Raw genomic sequence first — 19,893 nt, forward strand, 5'->3', positions numbered from 1 at the left:
TTTTCTGATGTCAATGGGATTAAATGAGAGCTTATAGCTCCTTACAATCCATCATCTAATGGTGTGGCTGAGTGAATGAATCACACGCTATGTGAGAAGATTCGGTGCATGTTGTCCACAAGTAATGTCTCATAATCGTTTTGGGGAGAGGCACTTAAAACCGCGGTGCATATTTGCAACCGATCTCCACATCGTACACTTGAAAGTGGCATCCCTAAAGAGGTTTGGGCTAGCAACCTGCTTCATATGACCACTTAAGGGTCTTTGGCTACAAATGCTATGTACATATACCTGTTGATAGTAGAACCAAACTTGACATGACATCTCATGGAGACATCTTCATGGGTTATGGAGATGAAGGTGAAATGGGCTATAGAGTTTGGGTTCCAAGCATGAAAAAGGTGCTACCAACTAGGATGTGGTATTTAATGAGTCAAAGCTACTGAAAAATGTCACATCTAATGACTCAAACAAAAAGAAAGTTAAATTTCAGCATGATCAGTTACTTGAGCAGCCATCAACCACTGAAAATTCAGCTCATTTGATGCTGATTATGACAATCAGCGTATCATTATTGAGCCAGATGAAAATGGGCGGCAAAGGGATGCTAAACATCAGCTTTGAGCACCAAAATCAGCATATTGAAAATGAATTACAGCAGCCTGAAATTATATTACTACAACCTGAAGATGCAGTTCAGCAACCAAACAATGAGGCCATTGACATTCCCTTGGATGTGAATCCATTACCTGATAACATAGATCATTGGGTAAGAAGGTCTACACGTGTCAAAAGACCTATACAAAGATTTTATCCTTCTTTGGACTGTATTTTGCTCACAGACAAAGGTGAGCCCTCTTACGTATAAAGGCCTTATCATGTGAATTAAAGAAAAAGTGGGAGCTAGCTATGCACGAAGAAATGAAGTCATTGTATCAAAATGATACTTGGGATTTGGTTACATTGCCCAGGGATAGGAAAGCTATTCCTAGCAAATGGGTCTATAAAATCAAATGTGTGGATGGCAAACCCAAATACAAAGCCAAACTTGTGGCTAAGGGCTATACACAAAAGGAGGGCATTCCTGTTGTCAAAATGACCACTCTTCGAGTGTTATTTGCCATTGTAGCATCTATGGATCTTGAACTTGATCAGATGGATGTTAGAACTGCATTTCTACATGGTGATCTAGAAGAAGAGATGTACAGGAAACAGCCTGAAGGCTTTGTTATACAAGGAAAGGAGCATTTGGTATGTAAGCTTAAGAGAAGCTTGGATGGTTTGAAACAAGCTCCTAGACAATGATATAAAAAGTTTGATGCCTTCATGCTCTCACATGGATTTAAAAGGAGTAGTGCAGATCACTGCTTATATATTAAGAAGGCTGCTGATGAAAGCCTTATTATACTTGTGCTTTATGTAGATGATATGCTTATTGCTGGTAAGCATAAAAGCCAAATTAATGCATTGAAAGGACAGCTGAATTCAGCCTTTTCCATGAAGGATTTGGGTGCAACTTAACATATTTTGGGCATGCATATAACACGAGATAGAGAGCAACAACTCTTATTTCTCTCACAAGAAAAGTACATCAACAAAGTACTTAATCATTTTTCTATCTATGGCTGATGCTAAGCCTCTTGGTGTACCTTTTTCACCTTATCTTAAGCTTAGCAAAGCAGATTGCCCAAAAGATGATAAGGCAACCAGTACTATGAAGTGTGGTCCTTATGCTTCAGCCTGCGGTTCACTCATGTATGCTATGGTTGCCACTAGATCTGACGTTGCTTATGCAGTGGGAGTTGTAAGCATGTTCATGTCAAATCCTCACAAAGCACATTGGGAAGCAATGAAATGTATCTTACGGTACCTTAAGGGCAGACAAAGAAAATGTATTTGCTATGGCAAGGGTACATTAGATTTGCAGGGTTAATGTCATGCAGACATCGTAGGTGACTTGGATACTCACAAGTCTACTAGCGGGTAAATATTTACCTTGACTAGTAGGGCAATTCCTTGGTGCTCTAAATTGCAAAAAATAGTAGCACTCTCTACCACTGAGGCTGAATATATTTCAGACACCGAAGCTTCAAAAAAAGCAGTTTGGCTTGGTCATTTGGTCAAGGATTTTGGGCTGCCCACCAAAACACCTATACTTAGATGTGATAGCCATAGTGTTGAATGCCTGGCTAAGAATGCCATGTTTCATGCACGTACCAAACATATTGATGTTCGGTATCATTTTATCAAACACGTTCTCCATGATGGTCTAATCACCCTGACTAAGATCAGATCACAATATAACCTTGCAATACATTTTTTTATACTTTGTGTGTACCACACTCGTACACACCTATCCGACGACTCACTCTCACTCTATCTCACTATTCAATACTGTTCACTTCTGGATTATAGAGCACCTCTACTAATGCGCCTGCTCCCTGTTCTCACCTCTCCTCTCTCTGCTTCGCCTTCAACTCTACAATAAATGAATGAACGAATGTCTAAAAACTATAAGCATCATCACTGTCACTATCAAGAGAAGTAGTTGTCTCCTCTTAAATTGGAAAAGAAAGCAAGAGGGAGGCACCCTCTCCCCATCAATCTGAAGAAGTAGGGGAGGGTGTATCCAAGCCGATCCTGTGAAACTAGCCTATCTTCTTGGATAGGGTGGTTTAACTTGATTAAGCACTTGATTACAGCAATCAGTAAATGAACATAAACTAAAATGCTCACTTTACCTTCATAAATTTGGACAGTGGACACCCTGTTAGCCCCAAAACTAGCGCCCCTTTAGGGATTTCTTTAATTTCAATTGCTAATGGATAAATTACAAGCCGAGATTTCAAGATCTCCTTGGCTAATTCAAAAGCCCCTTGTTGTTCCAATAATCAGCAAAGCATTCGGGCAAATTGCCCCTTGATTTTCACCCAGGACTTGCTCTAATGGAACCTCAACTGGTAAAATGCTGCCCCAAATTCACAATAGATGGGCTGGCATCTGAAATCCTCACAATTCCACGAATTTCCGGTGTTGATTTCAGAGTACAATGCCTTTCACTGATGGCACCGGTCCCAAGGTGGCTGCTAAACCCTAATTACTGCTGTAATTTAGGGTTTACAGCAGTAAACTCTCTGTTGTCCACCAAATTTGGCTGTACTCTGCTACCAATGGCTGAGAATTACTGAGAATGCTTGAGCATAGACCGGAGGAGATGAGAGAATGCTATAGAGAGAGAGAGAAAATCGGCTGAAATGTATCTTTTGATTCGTAGCTCTGATGACAAATCTAATGGCACCAATAACTTCAAAAGGGGGGTAAAACACTAGCTCAGCTTCCGAGCCCTCCTCTTCTACCGCCGCCTCTCTTGAGGCGGAAGAGAAAACATGCTGCCCCCGTCCTGTCGCGGCGCACGATCAGTCATCGTCGCCTCTCGGAGCCAAATCTGATCATCTCCTCTCTCTCCACCAAGCTCCGAATGGCTACAATTCAGCTTCCACCACCCTCCTACAGCCTTCTCCCTAGTTGCATAGGAAAGTTTTGCCAAGTGGCAGCCTTCCTAATGCATTTTCAGCCATTAAATTAATTTTTCAGAATTAATTAATTCTGAAAATTAATTTCAGCCCTTTTGACCCTGCCCAAAATTAAACATGCCCATCTATAATGAAACTGGCTAGGCCATTTGCAACTTGGAGTGGTTCCCAACCTTTGTTGACCCTTAGACTAGCATTAATTAATTAATTAATGCTAGTCCCTAGTGTCACCACTAATAGTTAATGGCCAAACAATTGTCCTAGGGTTCAACCTGGCACCAACTGACCACCAAAACCCAGTTGGCATAACTTAACACAACTTTTGCCTTTAACACCCACTGTATTCTCGGGGTCCTTGGCCCGTTTCCATGAAATAACTACCATGTGCATCACATGTGCTAAACAACCTTGCACATTTGATTAATAACTTAATCAAACGTTACTAGCAAGATTAAAGAATCTCAAAATTTCACGTCCCCGTGACAGACCTTCCCCTTGAAAACCTTGCAATCATCCTCAATTGCACTGCATTGGGCCAAAGCAAAAGTATATAGCACTGGAATTTTAATTTGGCATGACAGTCACCACAACATTGGCCACTGTTGTCTAACCGTTGCATATGCACAAAATTATTGAAATTTTCTAGCCAACAAAACATAATAGAAAACTGAAAAACAGTCCAAAACTGTTGCTAGAAACCATTGGATGCATCCATAACTCATGTTTCTCAACCGTTCTGACTTCAAAAACACAATAGAGCATATTCTCAGCATAAACCATGGCTGAAACTGTCAATGACATTCGTTTACATGCGGCTATCCATGGAATCAGTTGTAAACCATTAAAAACTAAGCATGACCTGATCATAAACTGATCATGGACTGATATGAGAACTGATCACAAATGGCTGCAAACGTGACTCCAAACTGATCACAAGCTGATGGTAAAAAAACTGATCAGAAACTAATGCAAAAACTGATGCAAAACTGATCCCAAAGTGATCATAAACAGTTCTCAAACTGATCAAAAACTGAGCTGAAACTAATCAGAAACTGATCTCAAAACTGGGGCAAAAACTCGTGCCAAATTGGTCCAAAAACTCATGCATAAGTATAGTCTCAGAGCCGCAGTGACAACCATACTCATATGCATGTATCTCACAGTGTGACCAGTACACCGAGTAGTGACCTCATGGCAGACATACTGTCAGCACAGTATCTTGGATGCATGCTGAATACATCCGAGATCCACTACATACGAGAGTTGTCCAAAACCAGTGGATTGGAAGTGCTACCTTCCCCTTGAGCATCAGGCAATGCTCCGGACCCCCGCTCTGCTGAACCTGAGTAAGTCCGATCCAAAGTCGGCTCTAACTGAAAGGCATCGAGATAAAGTTGCAACAACTGAGGATGGTCTGCCAAGTCATCCTCTTCCATCTATTTTGCATCCATTGGTGAATAGTTTTGAAACTTCACCAAATATCTTCTGGAAACTTTACCTTTGACCTTCCTTTCCTTATATGCCAAAATCTGCTCGGGTACCAAGATCTCATCTAGTTCCTCAACCTCTGGCTGAATTTCAGCAGATACATCTTCTAGCACATCACCACGAAAAGGTCTCAACAAACTAACATGAAAGGCATTGTGTATCCGCCAATGTGGAGGTAATTTCAGCCGATATGCAACATCGCTGATCTTTTCCAACACTTGAAAGGGCCCATAGTATCTCATGCTTAACTTCGGATACAACCTCTCTCTTCCCTTCATCTTTTTCAGCTCGAAACACAGCAATACATAATCGCCCTCTGCAAACTGCAAAGCACGTCTATGGCGATCAGCTGCCCGCTTTTGCTTGTCCTGTGATCTCTAAAGTGCATACTTTATCTTTGCATAGGCTGCATCCAAGCTTTCCACAAAGTGATCAACCTCAAAGATCTTATCCTTAGTGTGCAAAATAGGTGGAACCTTCTTGCCACCCTCAACCACCTCAAATGGAGCCTTGCCAGTGGAACTATGCACCGTATTGTCGTATGCAAACTCAACCAATGGCAAATATTGCTCCCATTGTGTCTTGTGGTCTAAAACATAGCACCTCAAAAGATCCAACACTGGAATTTGCTTCCTCAAACTGACCATCTGTCTACGGATGGAAGGATGATGAGAATTTCAACGTCGTACCCATATTCTCAAATAACCCCTTCCAGAATAGACTGGTCATTCGAGGGTCTCGATCACTGATGATCAACTCAGGCATACCATGATACTTGAAAATGAAATAATTGTGCCATATGATTCGCCTTTATCTTTTTCCTCACTGGAATGAAATGGGCTTGTTTGCTAAACCTGCAAATAATAGTCCATATTCTATCATTCCTTGTAGGTGTCCTAGGAAGCTCAAAGATAAAGTCCATAGCAATGCTCTGCCAAGGCCTATCTGGAATAGGCAAGGGCTACAACAAGCCCGATATCTTTTGTCTATCATGCTTTACCTTCTGACATATAATGCATGCTCTACCATACTGCTCTACATCATACCTCAAAGCTGGCCAATAAAAGAAATGCTCCACTGCCTTGACTGTGGCATCAATACCTCTGTGTCCTGCATACGGAGAAGCATGACTTTCAATGATCACTCTAGGCCTCAACTGCTTTGTGACACACAGTCGTCCATGCATCATCAGAAATCCATCTCTTAGCATAAAATGCTCATGCCTTTGGCCATTGCAAAGCTGATCATAAACATTAGCAAAGTCCGAATCAGCAACATATTGCTCTTTCATGGCATCCAACTCAGTGTGATAAACCATAGTGACGGCTGAAATTTATGGCTTACATGACAGTGCATCAGCCACAACATTCTTTTGACCATCAATGTGTACAATCTGAAAATAAAACATAGAGAGAAAATTTGCCTGTCTCATATCCTTCTCTGACAACTTTGTTTGCGTCAGAAAGTACCTCAAAGTCTAATGGTCTGTCTGCAATGTAAAATCAGCCCCCAACAAATAATGTTTCCATGTAGACAGTGCATGAATTATATCCAAGAGCTCTTTCTCATAAACCTATAAATTCCTCTCTGCACTGTGGAGAATTCGGCTCTCATAAGCCACAACTCGGTCATCTTGCATAAGGACAGCCCCAATGATGTTACCACATGCATCACACTGAACCACAAATGACTTCCTTAGATCAGGCAACACAAGCACAGAATCTGAAGTCATCTTTTCCTTCAACTTTTCAAATGTTGAAATTTCCACTATTGTCCATCTAAATGGCACATCTTTCTTTTGCAAAATATGCAATGAAGATGCAATTTCACCAAACCTGCGTACATACTTCCTATAGTAAGAACATAAACCCAAGAAGTTATGGATCTCATGAACATTCTTTAAAGCTGGCCATGAACGTATTGCTTCAACCTTAGCAGAGTCATACGAATACCATCAGCCGATACAATATGTTCCAAGAAGTGGATTTCATGCAAAAAGAATTCACTCTTCTTGTCATTCATAACCAACCTATACTTACGTAGCTCATTGAAAACAATGTCCAAGTGTTTTCTATGCTCCGTCTCATTCTTTGAATGACAATCATGTCATCAAAGAAAGTACCTAAAAATGCTCTATGTGGCTGAAAGATGCAATCCATCATCCGATTAAAAGTGGCAGGAGCATTCGTAAGTCCAAAAGGCATGACAAGAAATTCATACAACCCAAAAGATGTCCTGAAAGCTGTCTTAGGCACATCCTCCAGTCTAATGCGTATCTGATGATACCCACTTTTCAAATCTATACGGCTGAATATTACTGCCCCCTGCAATCTATCCATAACGTCATCGATTCAAGGGATTGGAAAGCGGTTCTTTATCGTGATCTTGTTCAGAGCACAATAGTCAATGCATATACGCCATGAACCACCCTTTTTCTATACCAAAAGCACTGGAAAACAGAAAGGAGATGAGCTGGGCTGAATCAGCCCTTTTTCTAACAGCTCATTTACCTGACTCATAATCTCCTCCTGTTGGGCTGCACCGACTCTATAGGGTAGTTTATTAGAAGGGCTACTTCCAGGGATAAGGTCTATGCCATGGTCTTCGGGTCTTTCAGGTGGTAGCTGCCCTGGAAGTGACTGAGAGAGGCAATCAACATACATTTTCAAAAATGACATGCGATCCTTCTCTAATTTAGACATATTCAAAAATGACATGCGATCCTTCTCTAATTTAGACATATTCCCAACATTCTCACTATCATCCTTATCCTTAGCAAAAACTAAATACGTTGAAAGATGATTTTTCATTACTTTAGAAATAGTAGTTGCAGATACAACAGGGACAGATTCCCCTTTCAACTTTACATCAAGTGTGAGTGTCTTTCCCTTACGTTGAATAGTAATCTCTTTTGCATATGAATCAATCGCTGCATGCATACAGTGGCACCATGGCATACCAAGCAACACATCACAACCCTCAAGTGGAGCAATGTAAAACTCTTCGTTGTCCACATATCCCTATACGTGCAACCGAAGCTTTCCAATGAGTAGTGTGACAGGTTTTGCATGACCCTTATATGCCATTCCAACTTCCCCCCTGGCAATGTAAAACTCTTCATTGTCCACATATCCCTATACGTGCAACCGAAGCTTTCCAATGAGTAGTGTGACGGGTTTTGCATGACCCTTACATGCCATTCCAACTTCCCCCATGGCTCCCATCTCATCCTCTTTGATGCCTAGACGAGCTGCCATGTCATCAGTAGAGATGAAGTTGGCTCGTGCACCATTATCAAAGAAGATCAACGCATGTTGATCCCTAATTTTACCCCATGCTCTGCACAACTCAGTAGCATCATCGTTGGGCTGATCATTAACAACATCAGGCACCAATCCCACTAATGTTTTGGGTCTTTTACCCTTAAGATCTCCCTAATTTTCTGATTCTGCAGCTTGTTGCCTATTGGGACAGTTCTTTGCAATATGACCCTCATGTTCACAAATAAAGCATTTATTTGAAGCCATCAATTCCCTACGTTGTGCCAATGTTTTCGAGCTCTTTCTTTGCTGTTTTGGCCTCTTTTTAGGCTGGTTTTCAGATATGCCCCTTTTCTCAGCCTTAAACAACTTTTTATACCTTGATGCCGATATGAGATGCCTCCTTCCTTCCACACTCCGGTAGCTCCACGATCCTAGATACTAGCTCAAGCAGCCAATGCATGGTGTGCAAGGCCCATTGTATTCACGTATGGTTCGAAATGTGCAAAACCCTATGTACGGTAGCATTGGCTTGATGCCTGGGGCACAAAGTGAAATATTTGGCAATGCATTTGCACCCCCGAATGCTTATGGGGCTCAAGGAATGACTGTTGGTCATCCAAATGCTTCATTTGGGCTTGGTCATGATGCAAATACAGCAAATGCAGTTTTTTTTCAGCAGCCAGTGTATGACAACTTGACTCCCAAAGGGGAAGCAAAAGACTATGATGAGGGTGGAAACGCAATGAAGTTTGAGTCCTTTAGTGGTGCACAAGATAGGCTGAAAGCTTTGACCTTCATTCAGCAGTTTGATGCAGCCTATTCAGGGGGAAACTTCACTGAATCCTCTAAGATTCGAAAGACAGCCACTTTCTTAAAGGGGAACGCATTGCAGTGGTAGTCCACGCTCTTGATGCAAGGTACAGCACCATCAACATGGGTACAATTCAAGCAAATGTTTGCATCGAATTGGTTGACTAGTACCTTTGAGGTGGACATCATGATAGCTTGGAACAAGCTTGATGCAAAGGAATGCAAGAATTTAGAGCAATACAATAAGAAGTTTTGGGATGCATTGCTTCCCGTCACTCCTTATCGTGCCGTACCCCTTCATGAGCAAGTGGAAAAATATGTATGTGGGCTGCCCAAAGGAATCAGGGATTTTTACATAAAATCCACCGTGTCTAGTATGTCTTAGCTCATAGAGACTGCTACTAGAGCCGATGCTTTGCTGCGTGGAAAGGATTCGGGCTTCCAAGAGAGCGGGGAGAAGCCGAATACAATAGGGATTTATGCCATGCATTCCCGTATGCGGCCCTTGGCCAAAAATTGCATGAAAAATCGTGCTACCACCAAAGTATCCTAGCTGCCCTATCATAGCATGCATGCTCGGCTGTCCAAAATCCATTGGATTGGCACTTCCATAATGGCCTTGCATTTGCATTCCTTGCCCCATAGGTACCAACTGTTTAGCTTCATTGGCCTCTTTAGGAGCTTCAAGTGAATGATTTGGCACTACCTTCGGTGCACCTTGCTGTCCCGAAGGTGTAGAAGTTAACTTCTTCTTCTAGCCCTTGCTGTCCTTCTTCGGAGCATTCAAAAATCGGGTGAACTGAGGATCCTTTGCCAATTCAGTAAAGAGATTTGCTGCCATCCTCATCCGATTCTTAAATTGGTCATCAAATTCCTCTTCACTTTGCTGGTCATCTATCTCATGACGGCTTGAAGGCCCTGCATCTTGCCCAACATCAACATTTTCAGCTTGTTGTCCATCATGAGAGCCTTGTCCAAGATTAGGCATTGTGTTTCCTTCATTCCCATGAGAATGTCCATACTGAGAGGCATCATCACTGCTTGCTTCCATCTCACTGTATGAAGACATGTTGCTGTAATTTCTCAGCTGAGCACAAAAATCAGCACTAGCACAAAGCTTTGGCTTACAATCAGGTCCCTCGGGCTCACCAAATCAAGAGATTGAGTGATTATCCTGGCAATGGAACCATGAAACCAGCCTATCTTCTCGGATAGGGTGGTTTAACTTGATTAAGCACTTAATTACAGCAATCAGCAAATGAACATAAACTGAAATGCTCACTTTACCTTCATAAATTTGGACAATGGACACCCTGTTAGCCCCAAAACTGATGCCCCTTTCAGTATTTCTTTAATTTCAATTGCTAATGGATAAATTACAAGCCGAGATTTCACGATCTCCTTGGCTGATTCAAAAGCCCCTTGCTGTTCCAATAATCAGCAAAGCATTCGGGCAAATTGCCCCTTGATTTTCACCCAGGACTTGCTCTAATGAAACCCCAACTGGTCAAATGCAGCCCCAAATTCACAATAGATGGGCAAGCATCTGAAATCCTCACAATTCCACGAATTTCCCGTGCTGATTTCAGTGTACAATGCCTTTCACTGATGGCACGGGTCCCAAGGTGGCTGCTAAACCCTAATTACTGCTGTAATTTAGGGTTTACAATAGTAAACTCTATGTTGTCCACCAAATTTGGCTGTACTCTGCTACCAATGGCTGAGAATTACTGAGAATGCTTGAGCATAGACCGGAGGAGATGAGAGAATGCTATAGAGAGAGAGAGAAAATCGGCTGAAATGTATCTTTTGATTCGTAGCTTTGATGAAAAATTTAATGGCACCAACAGCTTCAAAAGGGGGATAAAACACCAGCTCAACTTCCGAGCCCTCCTCTTCTACCGCCGCCTCTCTTGAGGCGGAAGAAAAAACCTGCTGCCCCCGTCCTATCGCGGTGCACGATCAGTCGTCGTCGCCTCTCAGAGCCAAATCTGATCACCTCCTCTCTCTCCACCAAGCTCAGAATGGCTACAATTCAGCTTCCACCACCCTCCAACAGCCTTCTCCCTAGTTGCATGGGAAAGTTTTGCCAAGTGGCAGCCTTCCTAATGCATTTTCAGCCACTAAATTAATTTCTCAGAATTAATTAATTCTGAAAATTAATTTCAGCTCTTTTGACCCTGCCCAAAATTAAACATGCCCATCTGTAATGAAATTGGCTAGGCCATTTGCAACTTGGAGTGGTTCCCAACCTTTGTTGACCCTTAGACTAGCATTAATTAATTAATTAATGCTAGTCCCTAGTGTCACCACTAATAATTAATGGCCAAACAATTGTCCTAGGGTCCAACCTGGCACCAACTGACCACCAAAACCCAGTTGGCATAACTTAACACAACTTTTGCCTTTAACACCCACTGCATCCTCGGGGTCCTTGGCCCATTCCCATGAAATAACTGCCATGTGCATCACATGTGCTAAACAACCTTACACATTTGATTAATAACTTAATCAAATGTTACTAGCAAGATTAAAGCATCTCAAAATTTCACATCCCCGTCACATCCTGGGTAAAAGGTATTGAAGAATTGGCCGCTTTTAGTGTGTGAGAAAAAGATGGAATATCACCCGACTGAGGAAGAGATGAGGTCCTAATGATTGTGCCTAGGTTTGAAGAACCCCCCGGTGTGGTGAATAAAAACACATGTGATCCTACATGAGAGGCAATATGTTGTGCACTTAGTGGAGGTTGAAAGGATGTGGCAACGAAATAAGAGGGTGGGATGGAAGGGAGATTAAATGAATTTGTGATAAATGTAGATGTGAAAAATAATGTGGATTTATTTTGTCCATTGAATGCATTAAATTGAAATAATGATAGCGAAGATGAACCTACTCTTTTTGCCCTTTGAAAACAAAATTATTTGAAGAAAAAGAATAGCAAGGAGTACTCACTGTTTCTTGTTTCAATTGCTTATCCAGTCTTGAGTTCATAAAGAAATATCTATCTTCCTCATTACTCATAAACGAGAAATTGTTTTGCATACGTCTTTCATCATGAAAATCATCCATACCAATAGGAGAAAGAGAATCATCATTAACAGAATCTAAAATGATAGACATACATGGCACCGAAGAGAATAAGTATAAAGGCAATGAAGTGTACTCTATGCCAGTTTCCACTTGCAGATGGCCAGTCCTAAATAAGTGGAGATTCCTCCCTTCCTGCGTGGTCAATAGATCGGTGCACCAAATCTAAAGGGTGAAATTCAGACTTACCTTCTATCTGCTGCTGGGCTTTATGCATCAAATGAGATCGTACTCAATTGCGGTGAAGCAAGTTGTGAGGCCCACTCCAACTGGTTCCTCGATGGATTTGGCTCGAAGTGGGAAGTGGTGTAGAAGTAGTGTTCAAAATCATTTGTCTTCTGTTGTTTCTACCTCTTGTGTAGAGCTTTCAGATCAAGACGTAGGTTTCTCTCAAAGAACTCAACTTTGATACCATGTGAAAAAAATACCCTAACACAGAAACACAAATAACATCATACAACAAAGCACAAATTGATAGAATAACACAGTTAGGGTTAAGGTAACTCAGAGATAATGAACACAGAGAATGAATGAAATGATATGACTAATGAATATACAATGCTCATGCAACAAACACACTATGTAATGAAAGAATACTGTACCTCAAACTTCTGTATCTCAAGGATCAAGGCAAGGATAATGAGCTAGAGAGTGTGTCATACTCTGAACGGATCCCAAATCGCAGCAAGGCAACCTCTAGATGTCGAACACCAGTAAACACACCCAAGGAAGGATGTCGAACACCAGCAAATGCACCCAAGGAAAGCAAACGCAAGTGGGGAGAGAGAAAGACTAAAAACGCAAGCTACAGAAGAGAGAAAACAACAAATGCAGGCTACAGAAGAGAGAAAGACTAAAAACGCAAGAAAAACCAGCAACAACAGTCAGCATGCTAAAATCAGCTCCGAACAGTGTGTAGTAGGCTAGAAACAGATGCCAAGCTATTGTAGACAACAATGGCCAGCTTGGACCACAATGTCCTCCATGTCCGAGATGTGAGCAAGAAGCTGAAATACCTGAAATCTACAAAAACGAGATTAAGGCTGAATGGAGGGTTGCATACTTACTTATAGAAAGTTTGGGCCCTCCCAAGTGGGCTTGTGCTTATGGGATACAAATACTCTCTAGGAATGCATTTCTTTTTAAATAAACAAGGGTTCTTCCTTAATTAAGCATATTTTGGGACTACTTAAGTGAAACTAAGACATTTTTAGCTCAACAATTGGGATGCAACCTTTGGTTATATGTCTAATGCTCCTTGAAGCTTACAAGTCCTTAATGAAATTGAATGAGTCTAAGTATAAACATATGCTTTGTATGCGAAAGATACAATTGTTGGATATCAATGCAGAGATAAGCAAGCTTGGATATGTAACTTATGTCACTTATGGATTTTGGAAGAAATTTGAGGATGTATGCAAGAGACTTATTGCAGCATATAAGTATCAACAGCAGCAATGGGAGAAGCAAAAAGAGGAAGAATAAAGGAGGTGGAACGAGAAAGAAGCAAGAAGACAAATAGAGAAGGCATTTTAGAAGTGAAAAGAGAAGAAATTAAGGATGTAGATGCAACCACAGAAAGATAAACGTATAAAGAAAGGAAGTAAGGATGTAGATGTAACCAGAGAAACATAAACGTATAAAGGAAGCACAAGCTTTTACCCAAGCTTCACTACTTGCTACTGAGGCTAAGCGGCAACCTACTACGGATGTGTTTTATACACTTCTTCAGAAATTAAGCCCTTGTCATGAGGATATGTATTTTGAAATCTCACTTAACATGTGGATTAATTTTTAATCACATGGTTAGGTAAATGTTGCACATGTGAGATGTAACTAGGATTAGAGTAAATTTACGAGCCCGAGACCCAAGGAAATCATGAGATGTCAAAGGCAAAAGTTACTATAAGTTATGCCGCACAAGTATTTGGTGGTATCTGGTACTAGTTGTTGGCCTAGGTCATTCATTTGACCATAAGTATCAGTTGGTGACACTAAGGAAGTGGTGTTTAATGGTACCTAACGTCAATCTGATGGTCAAAGATGACGGAGAGACACTCGGGAATGGACGTTACCTAGTCAATTTAATTATTGGCCAATCATATTTATTTTCAAGGCACCGAAATAATTATTAGATCAATTTTCAATATTTCAAGACTGAAAATTAATATTTAATTATGGATAATGCTGGAAAAACCATTTGGGAAGGCTGACGCTTATTAAAAATGCCATGTAAGACTGAAAAACGTCTTTAGAGGTTGTAGAGACGCATTTTCAGTGTATTCAGCGTGCAAGAGAGAGGGAGGAGATGTTGCTGGTCCGATTTGCAGCCATTGGACGAACTTCTGATGCAGCTACGGATAGGAGAAGAACGGATGATAGCATCTACAGGTTGTTGAGATAGGGCAGTAGCAGTAAATGAGTGATTTTCTTCAGTTCTTTGCATCTACAAGCTGTTGAGACATGGTAGCAACAGTAAATGATAGATTTTCTTCAGTTCTTTGCAAAGAACGTTTGAATTTTCTCTCTCCTCGGTATTCTCTCTTGTCTCCCAACCTTGCTCCGAAGATTACAACATTGAGATCACCAAAGACTGAGAAATTTCACGTTTCTTTGTTACAAAACCTAATCTGCACCAAAAATTAGGGTTCATTAACAGCCTCAAGAAGCATGCCAGAAATTGGAAGCTCCAAGACTTGGATTCAATAGGGCTGACGTTGTTTTTAGCCTATTCAAGCGGAGGGACCAGCAAATCGTTGAATTTGGGGCATTTTCCATCTCCAAAGCGGGTGAAGGCCAATTGATTGCCCAAATCAAGGGGCAAATTAGATTGAAGACTTGCTAGTCATTTTGGACAGCAAGGGGATTTGAAATGCCGAAAGGGATTGGGAGAATCCCATTGTACATTAACTTCTTCTTCAACTAAGTAAAACAAATACCGAAAGCGGCATCAGTTTTGGGGCCAACAGGGTGTCCAATGTCCAAGATCATATGGTAAAGTGTGCATTTTAGTTTTGTGAATTTGTTAAGTGCTATAAATAGTGCTTAATCAGGTTATTTACCACCCTATCCAAGGAGGAAGGCTGGTTACACCACTTATACAATGAGTGGCTATGCTAAAAGTACAAAGATTGTGATTCGCCCTACCAAGAAGGCTTATGCTAGTGATGCTTTGAGTTGCCATACCGATGAGGTCTCTATAGTTACCATGGATACTTTAAGTCACCACACAGATGATGTTTATGCAGATACTTTTGATGCTGTGAATATCCATACAGATGATGTCTTGAATGAGCCTAAAGTGAATGACAAGAACAACGTATATGTAGATTTTCTGAGTGCTTGTGAGAAAGCCTAGGAGACACATAATAGTGGATGTAGTAGAGACTATTGATGTGTTGACTAGCCATACCACAGATGCCTTGGAAGATCCTATAGTAGAAGAGTTAGCCATTGCATATGCACATTTTCTTAGTACATATGAAGAGGCTTACGAAGCTCATGTTTTACTTGATGTAGGGACTCAGAGAGAGATTGGTGACTTGCTGGATGTATATGATTTGCAGGACATAGTTGTTATCTTTGAGACAGTTCGTGAGCTGGAGGCTATGCAGATACAGAATCCTGTGATGAATGATGCTCTGCAACTGAAAAATATTTCAGATAATTTGTCAGAGGCCTTGATAGACAATTCAAAGATGCTTCAAGATATGGACTGCTTCACTATTTCCAGTGATAATCAACATGTGTTGGATGCAAGTGAGACTCAGTTTATGTTTGATGTGGTACACAATTGTCAATATAAGCAACTTTCCATGCGTTGGACTTTGAAAGAGCAATCATAATGCTATCTATTTGTTGATGGGTGCATTGATAGCATGTATATGGAGATTCAATAGTCTCTAGTATATGATGTGCACCCAAGCCTAATGACCCAAGTACAAGTGCTTGGTATGGTGTAAGACTTGTGCAAATGCTAGTCATTTTGATCTATGATCCAGAGGAATGCCTTCTTATGTACATCATGAGCGAAAAGTTGACAACATGGGTGTTTGATCCGGATGGATGCATCGATGGCACATGCCAGAGGATGTGCAGGTTCAGAGGGGGTGGATGTCATACCGCTACGCGGCCACTATTAATCCTCAAACGAATAAGGTGGAAAATCCAAAAAATCTAAAGCAGAAGACAAGGACAAAGCGAAAATGAAACGGAAGATGAATGCGTGCCAAGAAGAATCTGGAAACACAAGAAGTGCAGAAAAGTCCTAAATCAAGGACAAAAGTACACATGAAAAAGCGCATGTCAACACTTTTGTAAAAGAGCGCAAGACGCACCATGATTTATTTTAAGAGCGCCAGGCTCTCACCCATCGTGCAAATTGTAAAAGTAGATGAGCAGTAGGAAGAAAGCTAGAAAGATAGGAGGACCATGGGAAAAAGAGCCTAGGCCATAGCCGGCCATGTAAAAAAGGGGATAAGGGGATAACCGTCCAAAAGGGATTTAGGGTTTTATATATACCTCCTCCTGCTAACCAATTGCTCTTGCTGTCATAAATGACCAGCAAGCCTTTTGGGTCATTTGCCCCTTGATTCACCCAAGCTTCTTCTCCAATTTGACTCTTGGCTGGCCAAATGCTGCCCCAAATCAATTTGGGATGGATTGGCTCCTGAAATCCCTTGATAATCTTCAATTATCAGCTGCTGATTTCAGTCCCTTTAGCCTTCAATCTCTGGCACGGATCCCAAGGTGGCTGCTAAACCCTAATTTCTGCTGTAAATTAGGGTTTACTGTAGAAATTACAGATCAGCCCACCAAAAATGGCTGAAATCTCATCCAAATGGCTGAGAATTGCTGAAAATGGCTGAGCATAGGCTGAAGGAGATGAGAGAATGCTGTAGAGAGAGAAAATTCTAAGATTTGTCGCAAAGAACTAATCAAAATCAGCTACTACCCTGCTGTACTAGCCCCAAACAAATGAACCAACAATAATAGGAGCATCAGAGACTGTGATCTTCAGGAGAAAGTGCATTAGCAGCAATTGCCAGCTTCCCAAGGTCAAGAATATGCAATCTCCATCACCAAAATGGTCTCCAATGGCTGGGAATTGGCCCCAAAAGCTGGCAGCAATAGTGCAACACCTCTTTCCAACAACTCCAAAATGAAAAAACGAGATTTTCCTCTCCCTTCAGCCCTATTTAGCCTTTCCCCCACTTGCATGGGAAAGTTATGCCAAGTGGCAGCTTTCTTAATCCATCTTCAACAATTTCCAGCCATTTAATTAATTTTCGAAATTAATTAATTCTGAAAATTAATTCAGCCCTTAATCCATGCCCAAAAAATTGACCTTGCCCATCCAAAAATTAATTGGCTAGGCCATTTGCAACCCAAAGTGGTCCCATGCATTAATTGACCCTTGGACAAGCATTACTTCATTAATTAATGCCTAGTCCCTAGTGTCACCACTGACACTTATAATGGCCAATTAATGGTCTTAGAGGCAAACTGACACTAAAATTCACCTAGAATCTAACAAGTGTAACTTGTCACAACTTTTGCCTTTGACACCCATCTTTTTCATAGAGTCCTTCGGACTTCCACTGCGAAAAAGTAGCTTGCACCTCACATATGCAACACATGTGTATCTTTTAATTGCACATTTGATTAATCCTTTAATCAAATGTCAATTAAGCATAAGCAAAGCATCAAATTTTCACGTCCTCGTGACAAACTACCTCCTTGAAATCTTTGCAATCGTTCTCGATTGCACTGTAATGTGTCAAAGTAAACAACACTACACTGGAATTTCCACAAGGCATCATAGTCAACACAACATTGGCCACTGTTGGCTAACTATCTCATATGCCCACCATTTGCTAAAAATTTCCAGCCAGCATAAACATAGCATAAAGCTCAACAATAGTCCAGAACTATTGCCAGAAACTCATCGGATGTATCCCAAACTCTTGTTTCTCAACAGTGCTAACTACACAACCCTAGTAAAGCATAAACCGAGCCGAAACCATGGCTGAATTGTCAATGGCATTCAGTACACATGTTGCTGTCCATAGAACCAGCAGAATACCACGGAAACTAATGATCATACACTGAAAACCAGCACTCGGTAATCAGTCTATCATGATCATAACCTGATCCAAATGTACAGTTTCAGAGCTGCAGTGAAAACCATACCCATCTGCATACATACTACAGTGACTAGTACACTGAATAGTGACCTCATGGCAAACATACTGTCAGCACAGTACCTTGGATGCATATTGAATACATCCGAGATCCACTATACACAAGAGCAGTCCATTCCTAGAGGAGTAGAAATGCTACCTCCCCCTTGAGTATCAAGTGGTACTCTGGACCCTTGCCCTGCTGAACCTGAAAGAGCCCGATCCAAAGTCGACTCTAAGTGAAAGGCATCAAGGTAAAGCTGCAACAACTGAGGATGGTCTGCCAAGTCATCCTCTTCCATCCATTTAGCATCCATTGGTGAACAGTTGTGAAACTTCACCCAATAGCTTATGGAAGCTTTACCTTTCACCTTTTCTCTTTATGTGCCAATATCTACTCGGATACCAATATCTCATTCAGCTCCTCTACATTGGACTGAATTTCAGCAGATACATCCTTAGACACATCAACATAAAAAGGCCTCAACAAGCTCACATGAAAGGCATAGTGTATCCGCTAGTGTAGAAGCAATTTCCATGATAGCCAGCATTAAACGGAGCATTTGCATGACCAGCACTTATTCCTTGAGCCCCAAAAAGCACGACGGGGTACTGATGCTTGCCCATATGTGCGATTTTGCACACCAGGCATCATACCGATGCCACCATACATCAGATTATGCATTCCATGAGCCATACCCGAGTACATTGCGTTATGCAAGCCATGCATTGGTTGCTGAAAGTTATGGGGAGGTGTGCCATACATTCCCACATTCAGTCGCTCACCCACCATAGCATGAAAAATTGTGCTACTACCAAAGTAAGCTGGCTGCCCCAAATTCTCATGCAAACCTTGCTGTCTAAAAACCATAGGATTAGCATTTACATCATGAACTTGCATTTGCATTTCTTGCCCAACTAGCACCAACTACTTTTCACCATGAGCATCTTTAGGAGCATCTTGAGAAGGCTTTGGCTTGTTCTTCGGTGCATCTTGCTGTCCCAAAGTTCTAGAAGAGGATTTTCTCTTCTTGCCCTTGTTGTCCTTTGTAGGAGTGTTCAAAAACCGAGTAAACTAAGGATCTTTTGCCAATTCAACAAAGGTATTGGCTGCTGCCCTCATTTGATTCTTGAATGCATCATCGAATTCCATTTCCCCTTGTTAATCATCATCCTCTTTCTGCATTGAGGGTCCAACATCTCGGCCTTCAGCCACATTTTCAGCATATTGTCCATGATTCGTGCCTTGTCCAAGATCAAGCATTGCATTTCCTTCTTCCCCATATAAATATGCATCATGAGAGGCATCATTACTGCTTGATTGCATCCCACTATACGAAAACATCTTGCTGTAATTTCTCAGCTGAGCACAAAGATCAACACTAGCACAAAGCTTTGGCTTGCAATCAGGTGCCTCGGGCCCACCAAATCAAGAGATTTGATGTATCCATGCAATGGAACCTTGAAACAACCTTCCTTCTTGGAATGGGTGGTGATAACCTGATTTAAGAGTTAATTACAGCAATA

General features: G+C 41.3%; 1 protein-coding gene and 1 pseudogene across 1 annotated transcript in view; both read right to left on the reverse strand.

Annotated features, from left to right (window-relative positions):
- The window catches only part of LOC148030276 (uncharacterized), a 96,858-nt gene that overhangs the window by 4,937 nt on the left and 72,028 nt on the right, over positions 1 to 19,893 (reverse strand). The gene's annotated exons all lie outside the window — the stretch shown is intronic.
- Positions 836 to 5,664, reverse strand: LOC148030277 (uncharacterized; annotated as a pseudogene).

This window comes from Lygodium microphyllum, chromosome 10, assembly GCF_053477565.2.
Source record: "Lygodium microphyllum isolate KBCC chromosome 10, Lygodium_microphyllum_v1.1.10, whole genome shotgun sequence".
NCBI classification, from domain to species: domain Eukaryota; kingdom Viridiplantae; phylum Streptophyta; class Polypodiopsida; order Schizaeales; family Lygodiaceae; genus Lygodium; species Lygodium microphyllum.